The sequence below is a fragment of the Rhinatrema bivittatum genome, chromosome 2 (assembly GCF_901001135.1).
Source record: "Rhinatrema bivittatum chromosome 2, aRhiBiv1.1, whole genome shotgun sequence".
Lineage (NCBI taxonomy): Eukaryota > Metazoa > Chordata > Amphibia > Gymnophiona > Rhinatrematidae > Rhinatrema > Rhinatrema bivittatum.
Genome location: NC_042616.1, coordinates 476,883,668 through 476,902,821, shown reverse-complemented (window position 1 = coordinate 476,902,821; position 19,154 = coordinate 476,883,668).

Below are 19,154 nucleotides of genomic sequence, written 5' to 3'. Positions count from 1 at the left end.
GGCCATTACATTGAGGATGCACCTTTGAGCATCACAGACCACTTGCACATTGATGGAGTGGAAGAACTTTTCATTGCAGAAGATCTCTTCCCTGCCAAATAAGAATTGTTTAATTTGCCCCTCGAAAGAAATGAAATGGCCATTATTCATTGTGTTTTTCAAATTCATTTAAAACGAATGAACATTCCTATTTTCTAAACTGCTTCGGCATTGCCTAGCAATTGGCTTCAGAATATAACAATGCTGAGCTATAGAAATTAGAGATGTGAATTGTGTCCTCGATCATCTTAACGATCGATTTCGGCTGGGAGGGGGAGGGAATCATATTGTTGCCATTTGGGTTTTAAAAATATCGTGAAAAATCGTTAAAATCGTGAGCCAACCCCCTAAAACCCACCCCCGACCCTTTAAATTAAATCCCCCACCCTCCCAAACCCCCCCCCAAATGCTTTAAATTACCTGGTCCGGAACCCCCGCTGAACGACCTCCTGCAGTCGATCTCCTGCCGGCGCCATTTTCCGTACAGAAAACGATTTGCGGCAAGAAATCGCTTCCTGAACCCCGCTGGACTCCCAGAAACTTTTGGCCAGCTTGGGGGGGCCACCTGACCCCCACAAGACTTGCCAAAAGTCCAGCGGGGGTCCGGAACGACCTCCTGCGACGAATCGTTTTTGTCTATGGCCGCCGCCATTTTGCGGCGGCCATTTTGCAAAATGGTGCCGGCTGAAGACAAAAGGATTCAATTGAGGGGGCCGTTCCAGACCGCCGCCGTTCTGGACCACCGCTGGATCCCCAGGTAATTTAAAGCATTTGGGGGGGTTCGGGAGGGTGGGGGATTTAATTTAAAGGGTCGGGGGTGGGTTTTAGGGGGTTTTAGTGTGCCGGTTTTCCTGCCCTCCCCCTTCCCCCGATTTACGATTTTTTAACGATAAATCGGGGGAATTGGTATTGTATCGTGGCCCTAACGATTTTTGACGATTTAAAATATATCGGACGATATTTTAAATCGTCAAAAAACAATTCACATCCCTAATAGAAATATATTTGCTGAGCTGAGAAAAACAAAGACAGAAATATAACAAGAGATGCTAGAAAAATGAAACTGAGTAACCTTATACAGATAAAAAGGACCAATGACACAAGGAATACGTCCATAAACAATCTACTAATGTTAACATTCCTTCTAGTAAATGCTCAATCAATCACAAAGAAGTTTCCAATAATCACAGACCTTCTATATGACAATAAACCAAACTTCATCACAGTTACTGAATCATGGTTAAAAAAAATCAGACATAGTTCTAAAAAATCAAATAGCACATAGAAATTACGATGTTTTTTCAGTTCCATGAATAAATAAACGAGAGGGCAGACTATTACTAACTATTGAAAATTATTCAAATGTAAACTAATACCAACAACACCACCAATAAATCATGAAATTGCAATTTTTGAGACCAACAGTATTAAAATTTGCCTTATTTACTGTGCACCAAGCCTCCTAGAATTAAACATCTTCCCCCTAATAGAGTTTCTAACAACACACTTAAATTTCTCTAAACCTATCATAGTGCTAGGAGATTTTAACCTTCACATGGACATCCACCCTCTATCTAACACATGCCAGACACTTATGGACACAATGGTAGCACTAGGATTCATACTAATAAAGGACAAACTGACACACAAAGCCGGACACTCTCTTGATCTAATGTTCATCAACCACAACTGCTTAGAACATATTAAAACTGACTACACACAAATTCCTTGATCAGACCACTTCCTAATTCAATCCAACATCAAATTCCTTAAACCACAAACAAAACAAAACTTAAAACCTATAGCATTTATGTATCGACCACCTTATAATATTGATAAAACTAAAAGACAAACTAGAAGAAAAATGTACAGATCTTGACTATACTGTAGTTCCACAACGGAAGCATGGTTAGAGACAACCAACAAAATAGCTGATGAAATAAACCCCATCAAATTAATACGTAACAAAGAAACAAAACAAAATAATCCATGGCACAAAAAAAGATAAAAGATACAAAAAGAAATCTCAGGAAAAAAGAAAAAGAATGGAGAAAATACAAAACAACTGAAACTCTAGCTAAATTCAGAAAACACCTAGCATTTTACAAACAAATAATTCTTGATGCTAAGAAAAAATACTACAGCAATAAAATAGAAAAGTTTGCTAACAACCCAAGAACTTTATTCACCATAGTATCGAATCTCACCAATGACAAGTTAGAATCACCACAAAACCTGCCAGAACTAAGATGTAACGAAATAGCAAAATTCTTCAGTAACAAAATTACAAATTTAAAAACCAAAATACCAAACACCACCAAACAAGAAATCATAATGCAAAAAAGAAACGTTAAACAGTGGTCTTCATTTAATGAGATATCAGATCTGGAAGTAGAATCCATACTAAAAAATTAAACCCTGCTCTCATATAATAGACTCACTACCAACATTCGACATAAAAAAAGCAGCTAACATCATCTCCCCAATATTAGCTAAGATTATAAACCTTTCCTTAGAAGAAGGAATACTACCAGATATATTGAAAGGGGCAATTATTAAACCAATCATAAAGAAAAAAAACAGTGATCCCCCCTCATCCTAAGCAACTACCGACCAGTCTTAAACCTACCTTTAATTGCTAAACTAATAGAAAAAACTGTATAGCAACAACTAGCTGAACACTTAGACAATAATAATATACTATATCCATCACAACATGGATTTCGCAAACACTACAACACAGAAACACTGCTGCTCTCACTAACAGACAATATTCTATGAGGTTTTGACAGCGGAAAACATTACATTCAAATAATGCTAGACCTATCATCAGCCTTTGACATGGTAATTCATAAAATTCTACTTAAAAGACTAGAAGAAATTGGGCTACACAGCACAACATTAAACTGGTTTAGCTCATATCTAAACAATAGATTCTTTCAAGTTCAGATCAAAGACATAATATAAAAAAAAAATAATCTCGAAACAGGAGTACCGCAAGGATCAGCCTTGTCCGCAACTCTATTTAACATATACATGCTGCCTTTATGCCATCTACTAGCAAGACTGGGCATCATACATTTCATATATGCAGACGACATTCAGCTAATCCTACCAATTGAAGACACTACAGAAAAAAATGTTAAACCTAGCTAACATGTACCTAGACATTATCAAACAGCTGCTAAACCAAATGGAACTTATTATTAACATTGAAAAAAACAGAATTTCTACACTTAGAATGGAAAAATATAGAGGTCATTCAAACACCAATAACTCTCAAAAACGATCAAAAAAATAGAACTAGCTGTAAGAGTAATAATGGAACCAGAAATCAATCTAAATCAATCTAAAACATCAATTATCACTAAAGGTAAAAGAAGGCTACGCAAAACTCATGATTCTCAGGAAACTAAAACCCCTACTAACACCAGTAAACTTTAGGATAGTGCTCCAGCACTAATTTTATCAAGCACGGACTACTGTAATACACTGTTATTAGGACTTCCAAATACAACATTAAGACCACTTCAAATTCTACAAAACACAGCAGCTAGAATACTAACAGGTAAAAGAAGGAGGGACCACATCACGGAAACTCTAGCACAATTACATTGGTTACCTATAGAACACAGAATACAATACAAAGCCCTGTGTACAATATATAATTTAATACATGTTGAAAAAGTAGACTGGCTGAACACAGCATTACCAGTACACGTCCCACATAGAAATCTAAGATCAGCTAACAAAGCACTCCTAACCATTCCCTCAGTAAGAACAGTGAGACTAACCCAAGTAAGAGAAAGGGCTCTATCCTTAGCAGGTCCTACTCTCTGGAACACTATGCCACTAGAGATCAGATTACAAAGAGACCTCAAAACCTTTAAAAAAAGTTTTAAAACCTGGCTTTATAAACAAGCATTCTATAAAGAGAGCAGAGAATAGAAAGTATGCAGGCATGGCAGAAGAACACCGAGCACACAGTAATAGAGATGTGATTCAGAACCGGAATAGGTTCCGATTCCGGGTTTGGGGACTATCGGGGAATTTTTTTCATGTGGTCTGATCATTTTTTTTTATCGGCTGTGCCCAAGCCATTAAACAAAAAACCCACCCCGACCCTTTAAAACACATCCTTTAGCTTCCCCCACCCTCCCGACCCCCCCCCCCCCACAAAAACTTTTTAAAAGTAACTGATGGTCTAGTGGGGGTCCCGGGAGCGATCTCCTGCTCTCGGGCCGTCGGCTGTCACAAATCAAAATGGCGCCGATGGCCCTTTGCCCTTACCATGTGACAGGGTATCCGTGCCATTGTCCGACCTCTGTCACATGGTAGGAGCAATGGATGGCCTGCACCATTTTTAAAGATGGCACCGGCCATCCATTACTCCTACCATGTGACAGGGGTCGGCCAATGGCATGGATACCCTGTCACATGGTAAGGGCAAAGGGCCATCGGCGCCATTTTGATTAGTGGCAGCCGACGGCCCGAGAGTGGGAGATCACTCCCGGGACCCCCACTGGACCACCAGGTACTTTTAAAACGTTTTTTGGGGGGTCGGGAGGGTGGGGGAAGCTAAAGGATGTGTTTTAAAGGGTCGGGGTGGTTTTAGGGGTTGTTTTTGTGTGCCATTTTTCCCGCCCTCCCCCAAAACGATAAGAGAACCCCACGAACAATTTTGTGGGGTTTTCCTTTCTGTTTCGGGGAGCCCCCGATTTCTGACAAGTTTGAAAATATCGTATGATATTTTTAATCATCAGAAAAATGATTCACATCCCTACACAGTAATGCTCTCAACACATGCATTACAAAAGGTATTTGTGTATCTCACAGTTAACTTAATAGTATTACGCAAAACATGAGAATTATACCTGTAAAGAAGTAACTTACATGTATATATGGTCAAATCTAACTCACCCTTCAAACAAGTTTTTAATTAGACATGATGTAACCGAACCCTTTGGCACTTGTTAGAATATACCATTGTACGCATTCACCTACTGAATTTATGTGCCTATATGTAACCCATTGTGATGGTATATAACTTAACGACAGTATAGAAAAGATTTTAAATAAATAAAATAATAAATAAATGGAACCTCTTTTCTAAGTTTTCAAGAAGAAAACCCGGACTGGATCACTAAAATTGTTTGCAGAATAAAATTTTACAATAAACTATAAATTCAGCACTGGAAAAGTTTCCATAAGCAGTCCTTAAATAAATAAAGGCTTGTCTTAAACCAAATACTATTTACCTTGTTCCTATTAAACATTAGAAATAACCATAATTAGATATCACTAGTGTCAATTATAAACACCCTTGTCCAAAATAAGGGTATAACTGAGATTTTCAGCTTCCCTAAAACTGTCCCCATACCTTATTTATTTTGACTACTTTATGTTTTTTTCCCCCAAAAAATGTTGCCATTAAAACAGGGTTATTTTTAGGGATGTGAATTGTGTGCCCGATCGTTTTAACGATCAGGTTCGTCTGGTGGGAGAAAAAAATCTGATCGGCATGATTTTTTAGTAAAAAAAAATTGTTACTTAATGGTTTAAAAGTAACATTTGAGGAAATGTTCGTTAGCTAGAGGTATCGTTCTGCGTCTCCATTGGCTGCCACCACCTTTTCTGAAGAGATCTGTCCTTCAGAGACCAGGGAGTGGGACTGCTTGGTCCTTCACCTCCCCCTTTCCCTCCCCTCCCCCTTCTCTCTCCCATATACCAGCAGTGGGAGGGGGGGAGAGGGATGTGAAGGGGGAGACAGCCCCTGCATTCAGCAGCTCTGATGTTCTGAAGAGATCTGTCCTTCAGAGACCAGGGAGTGGAACTGCTTGGCCCTTCACCTCCCCCTTTCCCTTCCCCTTCTCTCTCCCATATACCCCAGCAGTGGGAGGGGGGGAGAGGGATGTGAAGGGGGAGACAGCCCCTGCATTCAGCAGCTCTGATTTTCTGACGAGATCTGTCTTTCAGAGACCAGGGAGTGGGACTGCTTGGCCCTTCACCTCCCCCTTTCCCTCCCCTTCCCCTTCTCTCTCCCATATACCAGCAGTGGGGGGGGGGGGGGGGAGAGGGATGTGAAGGGGGAGACAGCCACTGCATTCAGCAGCTCTGATTTTCTGAAGAGATCTGTCTTTCAGAGACCAGGAGTGGGACTGCTTGGCCCTTCACCTCCCCCTTTCCCTCCCCTTCCCCTTCTCTCTCCCATATACCAGCAGTGTGGCGGGGGGGGGGGGGGGGGAGAGTGATGTAAAGGAGGAGACAGCCCCTGCATTCAGCAGCTCTGATGTTCTGAAGAGATCTGTCCTTCAGAGACCAGGGAGTGGGACTGCTTGGCCCTTCACCTCCCCCTTTCCCTTCCCTTCCCCTTCTCTCTCCCATATACCCCAGCAGTGGGGGGGGGGGGAGGGATGTAAAGGAGGAGACAGCCCCTGCATTCAGCAGCTCTGATGTTCTGAAGAGATCTGTCCTTCAGAGACCAGGAGTGGGACTGCTTGGCCCTTCACCTCCCCCTTTCCCTCCCCTTCCCCTTCTCTCTCCCATATACCAGCAGTGTGTGTGTGGGGGGGGGGGGGGAGAGTGATGTAAAGGAGGAGACAGCCCCTGCATTCAGCAGCTCTGATGTTCTGAAGAGATCTGTCCTTCAGAGACCAGGGAGTGGAACTGCTTGGCCCTTCACCTCCCCCTTTCCCTTCCCTTCCCCTTCTCTCTCCCATATACCAGCAGTGGTATTTCACTTGCCAGTGCCTGGTAACAAAAATAATAAACAAACAAGTTCTAGTCACATGACTGATGATCATCACATTACTTTTTTTGTCAAGCTACCAACCGTTTCCATTTCCCAACCGCCATATATTAAACCATCACCTCAGTGGGAACCTTGGTAACATCAATAAATAAGAGGGCAGCCAATAGGAATACATATTCATTCCTAACTGACCTGAAAAGTGTCAAATTGTATCATTTTCTGTTAGTGCGCACTAACAATGGATAGTGCGCACTAAGACGATTAACAATTTTTTACAATAAATTGGGGGGATTTCTATTGTTTCGCACTCTTTAACGATTAATGACGATTTAAAAAATATCGGACGATAATTTAAATCGTCAAAAAACGATTCACATCCCTAGTTATTTTACCTGTTTTTATACCATTTTCATACATGGCATGAACTTGCCTAAGGCCCCTAACTACTATCCACATGTTCCCTGTATTTATTTTAATTTTATGCTTGTGTTTTGGCTTAATTTTTATTAAATTTATGCTCTTCAAGCCAGGACCATGACTCGGCACTAATGTCATTGATAACTTCAGTCAGATTGCGGTCTGTGCTGGATTTCAGCATAGGGCATTTTCTTGAGAGCCCTGGACTATTCTTAAATCGTCCATGGTGACGCAAAGCTAACTCCACCACCATCAGGGCTGGGAACAGGGCAGGAGTGATAGCAGAGACAGCTATCAGATTTCTCACAACTTGCTCCCCCCCCCCCCCCCCCCCCCCCCCCCCCAAGACTGCCTCTTCAATGCCGCGAGGCACTCCTTTGTTTCTCCTGCAGAAGCAGTCATCCTGGTTTCCTGCCATGGGCAGATAACTCTGCCCAGTTTTGGCTCCTTCTCTGGCCCTTTAAATAAAATAATTTAAAAAAACCCTTCCTTCTGCAATTCAATTTAGCCTCCTTCCAACACTAAAATCCTTCCCTCACTCCCTTGGCCACTTTCTTGGTTTAATGCTGGTAGCACTATATGCTGCTCTACCAGCCCCATTCACCAACAGCCCCAGTGGTGCACACTTGGCCCCCCCTGTTATTGTAAGTTCTCTGGGCAGAAACCAGTTGTGTATGCAACACAGGCTCCCCACTCTCAAAGACCACCAGCATTTGCCACACCAGGGATGCTCCAGGAAACAGGTAATTATATGTTTATTATTTTTTTACCCCTATTCATAGCTGTCTGAAATATGGCCCAGTACCCAACCTAAGCCAATGGTCTTTCGACACTGAATGCATTCTGCAAAACTCTGATTCTCCATACCTGGAATGTGCCACCAAATGTCTGATATCTTGGGGGATCCACTCTCTGGATCCTTGGGGGCTGCTGCTTTGTGTAGGGTTGAAGCAAATCAGGTGAAATACTAGGGATTACACTCATGATCTAAACTGCCTCTGTTCTTGAAGGATAATCTTGGCCCCAGAAGAATCACTTACAGCTTCTACAAATGTGCTGTCTGCTGTTACTCACTGGATATCACACTAGTAATTTTAACTACTTTCTTTAAAACTCCTCAGCTGCTAGATTTTCAGTATTCCTTTCCTCTAATTCTTAAATCCCTCATGATTAATTAAATCAGTAGGTTCTGCAAAGATCTACTCCATACATTGACTAGAATGAATCAGGGTGTGCTGTGCTGGCTTTAACTGATGCTCTCCTAACCTAAAATCACTGTTGCCACCACCCTTCACCAAGTCTATCTTTTTGGCCTCTGCATCATACCAACAGTGGAGATAGGAACACACGGCTGCTCTTCTACCTTCTCAGCCAACTTTTAATCACTAGATGGTTTCCAAAACTTATAAATAATATCCATTCTGATCTTGGTAGGTACTAGGAGGGTTCCTCTCATTCTATGCCTCTAACCATCGCCACTGCTACATGTGTTGACCTCAGATCCTTGGAGAAGGAAACTTCCCTTTTCCTCTCCCATTGTCACATTTGTCTCTTGATGCCAATGGCATGATGGAATTTATTTTAAAAAACTCACTTGTGGGCAAGGACTTTTAGTTTTCCAATATTTCTCCTCCCTATTCTGGACCCATGTACACAGCTAACCAATCCGTCACTTTTGCCACAGACTCCACTAAGTAAACTGGTGATGCTTGCTGAGTGACTATGTACACAAAGGAAATAAGTCTAAATCAATGTAAGAGTCACACCCATAAGAATTTGTATACTGTCACACTGACTCTTTTATTCTTAGAAAGCAGGAGATTGCCTCTAAATCTCTGCAGTGCAAACACACTGCCCATGCTACAAGGAAGACTCTCTGTCTATATCTTTTCTGCAGCCAATGGAACAGTATCAATTATAATGGTTGTCTTACCTTGATGATACACACTGTAAACTAACAGAGATTATAGACTTCTTTCTTCCTAAACCACAGCTAGAGAGTTCCTAACAGCACACTTTGCTTTCTCATGTAAATTAATCTAGTTTGTTATAATCTTCCCTTTATCTATGAAGTTTGAAATAAGGAGCTTCATAATATCTGCCTTCTCTCTCTGACATCCTGCAGAATATTCTTTGTTTCACTTAAAAATAAAAGATGATGTTATAACATGCATATTTCTGCTGGGATAGACTGAAACATGATTGATCTCACTCTTTCCTTGTCCAATCTCCAGCTGACTTAGAATACATAGATTGTAATAGGAATGAACCAAATGAGCCAACAAAGATTCTGATATTTTGGAGGGCCATGCCCATTTGGTTTGCTTGCCCTGAACCAAACTTAAAATCAATTTATTTGTCATATTTTTCCATTCGGATCAAAACAAATGCATATCCATACAATATGCACTGCTGCTCAGTGCATAAAAGAGGGGATTATATCCTCCTCAATCCCACCCCTTGACCATGAATTTAAAATGAAACGGGATAATAAACATAGACTTTGGGCCAGATATTTGTACTTACGCACGGGTATAGATTTGTGCGCGCAACCCGGTGCGCACAAATCTATGCCCGATTTTATAACATGCGCGCGCAGCCACGTGCATGTTATAAAATCCAGGGTCAGTGCGCGCAAGGGGTTGCACACTTGTGCACCTTGTGCATGCCGAGCCCTAGGGGAGCCCCGATGGCTTTCCCCGTTCCCTCCGAGGCCGCTCCGAAGGCCGTTCCCTCTGAGGCAGCCCTACCTAAATCCCACCCTACCTTTATTTTTTTATTTACACCTGCCACTGGGCACAGTGGGCAGGCATAGGTTGCTCGCGCCGGCCAAGTGCCGGTGCGTGATCCCTGGGCCCAGCGGCATTGGAGAGGCTTCTGGCCATGCCCACACCCCGCCCCCGGACCTCCCCGCCCCGCCCACACCCCGCCCATTTTTTAAAGCCCTGGGACTTACACATGTCCCGGGGCTTGTGCGCATCGCCGAGCCTATGTAAAATAGGCTCAGTGTGCACAGGAGTGGGTTTTCGGGGTTACACGCATAATATACGCGCGTAACCCTTTTAAAATCCACCCCAATGGTTTTCCCAGAGGTTCTGAGAATGGGAGGCTTGGCTGATAGAAGAAGTTTAAGGATTTACATGTAGGTAGTTTGGATTTATAAATTCTAGATGCTTGTAGTTACAATATAATTATATATTTCACATAAGTCTTATAGATTCATCACTATCATATATAACAATTTTTATTTTGACAGGAATTCTTCATTTTGCAGATAAGTTAGAAAAGTGTCAATATAGGTTCACTTAAATTTGAACAAGCTGCTCCTGGTTAACTCCTTATGCTTTACAGTTCCAGTTTGTTTCTTTTACAGGGAATCTTTCATTGGAATTTAACATTCATGTAAGTCAATAATTAACTACATAAAATAATTAACACCATTCAAAGGGTTTCTTCTCACCAATTTCTTTATCCTTTCTTTCTCAGGTCTACTTTAAGACAGTGAGATGCATGGCAACTGAAGGACATCATCACCATTTTCTTTAGTTCTATAATGCAGTGATTGTCATGAATTTAACCAATCATCTTTTTTATTGAGATTTATTTCTCTTCTATATCATCACAGGTATCATATAAGTTTACTTTCAAAGTATAAAGCTGTCAACTCTGTGTATTGTGTTATTCTATTAATTGTGCTATTCTGGGCTGGATTGTTTGTGGGTATAGTCTGAGCTCATGTATCTGATGGATGCCAGCTTCCAGATAATAACCACTACTTATTTTGTTTTATATATCGTCATTCGGAAATGTTAAAATAACGCCATCATAACGGTTTACAAAATAGTAAGTGCATAATCCTGAAAGCTTGGACAGTCCCACATCACAGCTATTCTCCAGCCCTCTTCAGTCTCAAAATATCAATTATGAATATTATTCTAATAAAAGTAAATAAAATAATCTCTCTAGATCTTGAATCATGAGACATTTTTCTGAGTTTCCCTACAAATATACCTTCACAATATATTGATGATAAATAACTATAAACTAAGAATCAATCAATCAATCAATCAATCATATGTATAGATGCTAATAATCATTGTATCTAAGCTAAAAAAATATATGTAAACCAGTTTACAACACTTTATTTTTCTATTATGTGGTTAAGGACTATCTTTACCCTTAGACTATCTCCACAACAGTTTAACTTCTTTTCTCAATTCTTTGCAAAACAGCTTAGAGCTGTAATATTCACTTACTTAAAATTATATTTCACTAGACAGCATTAAGAGCACCTTTACATGACGTTAGCAGCTGCTAGCTAGTCTTTCGTCGCTTGAAACCAGTTCAAACTTCATTTATAATCCAGACAACGTAACCCTTTATTCGACTTTCCTTCCCAGTAAAAGCAACTACGCGGACTCGGTTGTTGGTATAAAATTGGCCGCAGCTTTTATTTTAAACATGACATAATAACTTTCTACAGGTTACCCGAGCCGGCAGTATGTCCCCTGCTGCCCGCCGTGTGGACCAAAGCAAGGCAGTCTGATGAGGAGGGTCCCCCGCCTTGTTACCGAGCAAGGGGTCCATTGCCTTATCTGCCTCCAACGCCCACGGCTACCCCGCCGTCAAGTGATGGCACCAGCACCACGTGTAATCTGCCAGCACCGGCCCAGGTACCCACCAAAACACGAGGTAGGGAAGACCCCCGAGTAGATGTGCGCTGGGCGCAGGAAGGAGGGTGAACGGCTCGGTTGGAGCGAGTGGCTCGGGGAGCAGGTACTGGGGGCAACACGGGAAGCTCTCCTCGGCCTGCTGATCCGCTGTGCTGGCTTGCTGTATGCACGGCTTGCTGGGCGATCCGAAAAGGATCGCTTAAGGCGCGTCGCGGCCCTTTAAAGGGGCCGCGGGCGTCATCTACGGGCACCGACGGCACCTCCTGATGATGTCATCGGCCCTCCGCCGGGGGCTCGCCCCGCCTTCCTGCCGCAGTGAGTGGAGGTATGAGCGCTGTTTTTCCCTCCCCCCACTTCCCCCCACTTCCCCGCGCTTCTAACCCCTCCCCGCGCTTCCTCTCTTGCCCGCGCGCTGCTGTCATGGTTGGGCTCCAGGCAGCTGGCTCGGGCCCGCCTTTTAACACTACAGCAGGTCTAACCTCTGCTCAGTAAACACAAAGCTTCTCCTTTTGAAATTAGTTGCAAATGGCTCCCAGCTCCTGAAAATAGCCTGTTTTATTATCACAATTAACCATTTTGAAAACTATGCTGAACAGGACAAAGGACACTAGCAGCTAAACTGTCACTCTGTACTGGTTAAACATCACAACTTTTCACACATGAATGGAGATAAGCAGCATGGCAAACAATTATCAGCTAGTAGCATTTTCTGCTACTCTGGCAACAGAACTGATCAGAAATCTCTCTCAGTAAATATAAAAGGTTCTTTGTTTTACATATTTTCCATAGAATTAACAAACTATTCTCAGAAACAAAAGTAAACTTCTACTCCTCATAAACTCATAGGGGTAGATTTTAAAAAGGAGTGCGTGGGCGTACATTTGCGCATACTACCCAACGCGCACACATGTATGCCCGATATTATAACATGAGTGCGCAGGCACGCACATGTTATAAAATCCAGGGTCGGTGTGTGCAAGGGCGTGCACAATTGTGCACCTTGAGCACATCGAGTCCGCTTCGAGCCGCACTGCCTTCCCCCATTCCCTATCCCTCCACCCCACCTTCCCTTTCCTTCCCCTACCTTCCCCGCCCTTTCCCCCCTACCTTTTTGGTCTTTTTTTTTTTTTTCTAAGCTTACTTCAGCCCTGGGGCTGAAGAAAGTTGCACGCGCCAGCCAATTTCTGGCGCGCGATCCCAAGCACAGTGGCAAATGGCCCCTGTGCCTGTAGCCTCTGGCCCCGCCCCCGGACCACCCACACCCCACCCCTTCCCCACCCCTATTTGCAAGCCCCAGGATTTACACGTGTCCTGGGGCTTTACGCGTGTCACCGAGCCTTTTGAAAATAGGCCCGGCGTGCACAAGGCCGGTTATGCACGTAAATCCGGAGGATTTACGAGTGTAACCTTTTTAAAATCTGACCCAAAGAGTGTATCACCCTGTTCATCTAGGAGATAATTCTGTAATATTTTGCAGATAAGTTAGTTGGCAAATATGTGCATAAGTTATATCATTTTCTAATCAGACTATTTGTGCACACATCTTTATAAGAAGAATTTATGTGCATACTTTTGAAAATTGAAAAGCATGACAATTGTATATAAACCACAACCCTGCCCGGACTCTAACCCAGAACACCTCTTCCTTATCTGCATAAATATACATGCATAAGAAGTAGAACTTTCAGTAGGCATGTATATTTCCAATCCAAGAAATTTCATACTTTCTCTACCCATTTCATAAATATAGGAGCATATATTTTATGCACAAAATAATTGTGACATTGTGCAAATAAACACCCACAATTAAAAACACAGGCAGATATTTTATAAAGTATGCGTGAGTTCTGGGAATCACCAGTTCACTGATATCTCCACAAGTTCACCCAGACCATCTCCAGTTTATTCTCTAGCACTTCATCCTGAATCCCCGCCAGATCTCCCTGAATTCCCACGCAAAAAGGGGTGGATTTTCAGAGCCCTGCTCGCCTAAATCCGCCCAAATCCGGGCGGATTTAGGCGAGCAGGGCCCCGTTCCCTCCGAGGCCGCTCCGATTTCGGAGCGGCCTCGGAGGGAACGGGGCCCTGCTCCGATTTCGCTCCGAGGCCGCTCCGATTTCGGAGCGGCCTCGGAGGGAACGGGGGTAGGCTGCGCGGCTCGGCGCGCGCCGGCTATACAAAATCAATAGCCTTGCGCGCGCCGATCCAGGTTTTTAGCAGATACGCGTGGCTCCGCGTGTATCTACTAAAATCCAGCTTACTTTTGCTGGCGCCTGATGCGCCAGCAAAAGTAGGCCAATTTGCGCTATTTGAAAATCTACCCCGATGTGCAGACACTAGTTAGGTACAATTCCACTTGCATGAGTTAATTAGCAGGTGTAAACATGTATGAACAGGTTTGATAGGGTATATGTGTACACAACTTAAAGGGCCAGCAACTCCAGCAAAGAATATGTGAGGAAAAAAGGCAGCTGAATTACAAAGCACCAAATCTCCTCCTATACTATGTTTTCTTGCTCTTCTCCTTCAGAAGTCAATTTCCTAAAAATAATCTATTTATAATTAGAAAAAAGAATCAGTAATACCATTCTAAATATCTTGTCTATGCTTTGCCCATGCTATTATGTTTAGCTTTAGGTATTACAGGACAAATATCCTTAATAATTCTGTGGTCTTGGGACAACTAACCAATTACTAATTAATCACCTTGACTAATGTCATGTTTTCTGCCCAAACATATAACACCACCCTCCTATCCCCTAACTGAGGACCCCAAATATGAAGAATGATGACAATTCTAAATAGCTCTAAAAATGGGATGCTTGCTACTGCACTTGTCTCTCAGCAAGGCAGCCTGGGACATTGTTAGCCAGGACAGCATCATCCTGGTGTAGCAGGAAGTGAACATTAAGCAAGGACCTCCTCTCCAGGTGATGCGTTGTCCTCTCGCACTGAGGACAATCTCCCAGGGCTACTGCCCAGGAGGGAAGAGTTAGACCAGCCATCATAGTTGGTGATTCAATTTTTAGAAATGTAGATAGCTGTGTGGCTGATGGACATGAGGACCATCTGGTAACTTGCACCACCTAGATAAGATTATAAACAATGCTGGGGAGGACCCAGCTGTTGTAGTACATGTGGATACCAACTCCATAGGAAAATATGGGAAGAAGGTTCTGAAAGCCAAATGTAGGATTTTAGGTAGAAAGCTGAAATCCAGAATCTCCAGGGTGGTATTTTCTGAAATGTTCCCTGTTCCACGTGCAGGTCCCCAGAGGCAGGCAGAGCTCCAGAGTCTCAATGCATGGATAAGACAATGGTGTAGGGAATAGCGATTCAGTTTTATAAGGAACTGTGGAAACTTTTGAAGGGGGAGACTTTTCCGAAAAGATGGGCTCCACCTTACCACAGAGTGGAACTAAGCTGCTGGCACTAACTTGTAAAAAGGAGATAGAGCAGCTTATAAACTAGTACAAAGGGGAAAGCAGACAGCCACTCAGCAGTGCACGGTTCAGAAGAATGTATCTTAGAAGGATACTAATGAAACTGGGGAGGCAGGGCATCCCAACAGAGAGGTTCCAATAAAAGCAAAAGTAGCCCATGTGCCTATAAGTAAAGAATCACCTGAGCTAAAAAATTCCAAATTATCCATATCAACTGAAAAACAGATTGTTAATACAAACAAAAAACACACTTTGAAAAGTCTGTATGCCATTGCCAGAAAGCTAAGAAGTAAGATGGGAGAGTTAGAGTGTATAGCAGCAAATGATGAGATTGACATAACTGGCATCTCAGAGACCTGGTGGAAGGAGGATAACCAATGGAACAGTGCATTATGAGGGTACAAATTATATCATAATGATAAGGAGGATCAGCTTGGTGGGGTATGGCACTTTATGTCTGGCAGGGTATAGATTCCAACAGGATAAAGATCATTCAAGAGACTAAATGCTCAGTAGAATCTATACGGGTGAAAATCCCATGTATGTTGAGTGAGAGTATAGTGATAGGAGTAAACTACCATCCACCAGGCCAAAATGATCAGACAGATGATGAATTGCTAAGAGAAATCAAGGAAGCTAACCAATTTGGCACTGCAGTAATAATGGGAGATTTCAATTACCCCAATATTGACTGGGTGAATGTAACATCAGGAAATGCTAGAGACATAAAGTTCCTGGATGGAATAAATGACTGCTTCATGGAGCAATTGGTTCAGGAACCAATGAGAGAGGGAGCAATTTTAGATTTAATTCTTAGTGGACGCAGGATGTGGTGAGAGAGGTAATGGTGGTAGGGCCACTTGGCAATAGTGATTATAATTAGAGATGTGATTCGGCCGAACCTTTCGGTTTGGCCTTCATTATTGGCCTGCCATGGGAAATTTCATTTTGCTGTAGGTCAGGCCGATTTTATTTCATCTGCACCTGAAACGAAGCCTGAAACCCGCCCCAACCCTTCAGATTTAATAAATTCTAATGGAGGGTTGTAAAAAAACAAAAACAAAAAACCCCAAACCCACCCCAACCCTTCAAATGTAATTAATTGCAACCCTCCACCCTCCCGACTCCCCAAGACTTGCCCGACCCCTGTCACATGGTAGGAGCAATGGATGGCCCATGCCACTTTTTAAGATGCCACTTTTTAAGATGGCGCCAGCCATCTATTGTTCCTACCATGTGACAGAAGCCGGCCAATTGCACTGATACCATCTGTCACACGGTAAGGGCAAAGGGCCATCGGTGCCATTTTGATTAGTGGCAGTCGGCGTCCCAAAAGTGAGAGATCACTCCCAGGACCACGCTGGACCACCAGAAACTTTTTGTACATCTTGGGGGGGGGGGGGGGGGTCGGGCAAGTCTTGGTGGGTCGGGAGGGTCGGGGGGTTACAATTAATTAAATTTGAATGGTTGGGGTGGGTTTCGTGGGTTTCTTATCGTTTCGTCGCCGTCCCCAAAATGCAACAAAATAGGAAATATCATCTCTGTTTCCTATTTCATCACAAACGAATGCACATCTCTAATCATAACATGATCATATTTGAACTAATGACTGCAAGGGGAACAATATGTAAATCTAGAGCTCTCTAACACTAAATTTTCAAAAAGGAAAGTTTGATAAAATGCGGAAAATAGTTAGAAAAAGACTGAAAGGTGCAGCTGCAAAGTTTAAAAGAGTGTACAATAGGTATAGAAATTGTTTAAAAATATAATCTTAGAAGACAAGTCCAGATGTATTCCACACATTAAGAAAGTGGAAGGAAGGCAAAATGATTACCAGCATGGTTAAAATGTGCGGTGAAAGAGGTTATTTTAGACAAAAAAAATCCTTCAAAAATTGGAAGAATGATCCATCTGAAGAAAATAGGAAAAAGCAAAAGCATTATCAAGTTTAGTGTAAAACATTGATATGGCAGGCTAAGAGAGAATTTGAACTGAAGTTGGCCATAGAGTCAAACACTCATAAAAAAAAACCCCTTTTTAAAATATATCCGAAGCAAGAAACCTGTGAAGGAGTCAGTTGGAAAGTTAGATGACCAAGGTTTATAGGGGCTCTTAGGGAAGATAAGGCCATGCAGAAACACTGAATGAATTATTTGCTTCTGTGTTTACTAATGAGGATGTTGGGGAGATACAGGTTCTGGAGATGGTTTTCAAGGGTGAGGAGTCAGATGAACTGAACCAAATCACTGTGAACCTGGAAGATGTAGTAGGCCAGATTTACAAACTAAAGAGTAGCAAACCTCCAGAACTGGATGGTATGTACCCCAGGGTTCTCAAGGAACTAAAAAAAGAAATTTCATATCTATTAGTTAAAATTTGTAACCTATCATTAAAATATTTTATTTATCTATTTATCTATTTATTTCACATTTCCGATATACCGCACATCAGATACCAGACCTTCCCAGAGTGATTCACAGATAACTCTAAAAAAACATGGAGCCTCCTTAGCTATCTAAGTGGAAACCATACTCTCTGAACCATTGTACCCCAAGACTGGAGGGTGGCCAATGTAACCCCAATATTTAAAAAGGGCTCCAAGGGCATTCTAGGAAACTAAAGATCAGTGAGTGCTGTGAAAAATAGTGAAAACTATTCTAAAGATCAAAATCACAGTGCATATAGAAAGACATGGTTTAATGGAACACATTCAACATGGATTTACCCAAGGGAAGTCTTGTCTCACAAATCTGCTTTAATTTTTGAAGGGGTTAAAATACATGTGGATGAAGGTGAACAGGTAGATGTAGTATATTTGTATTTCTGAAGGTGTTTGACAAAGTTCCTCATTAGACCGCACCCTGAACACACTTGCTGCCTGCACCGAGGGACCCAGAGGCTCCCTGCCTCAACCTACTGGCTCCACACGACTCTCCTCTCTACATGGCCTATCGGCCCAGCATCCAGTGACACAACATCTCCCCCCTTGGCAACCAGACATGCCCCAAACCCGCGTCATAGGGGGCGCTGAGCAGAGGGAGATTTAAACGCTGATGCCCGACCGAGGGAGAAGAGACCGCACCCCGAACAGACAAGTACCCACTTGCTGCCTGCACCGAGGCAGACAAAGACTCCCTGCCTCAACCTACTGGCTCCACACAACTCTCTTCTCTACACGGCCTATCAGCCCAGCATCTAGCGACATGACACCACCCCCATGGCAACCAAACACACCCCCAACCCACATCATCGGGGGCACCAAGCAGAGGGAGATTTTAACGCCGACACGTGACCGAAGGCATCTCGTGTCGAAGGCGTGTGACAAAGGTGCACCCCCCTTTGTGCACCTCTTAGTGCGAACCTTAGAGCACAGCCATTAAAACAATTTTTCAACTTGCAAATTATCACTGGAGATGACAACCCACGTGATCCCAATCCGCCAAGACAGACGCTTCCTGAAGAAAAGCAACAACGCACAACCACAAATTAAACCCATACCCCCAAAACCAAATGAAAGACATGAGCGCCATCTAATAAACATCACACACAACACCCCTAATCAATACACGAACTACATACTACTCTCCTTCCTATTATTCAATGCACAATTAATAGTGAAGAAAATACCAGTAATCACTGACCTTCTCACCAACTCCAAACCTGATTTCATCGCAATAACAGAAACATGGATCAAAAACACCGACTCTGTATTAATTAACCAAATTGACAACCCAACCTACAAAACTTTCTCAATACCCAGGCAAAAAAAAAAGGTGAAGGACTAATGCTAATCACCCAAAAAAATCTCCAGATGAAACTACTCCCAACAAA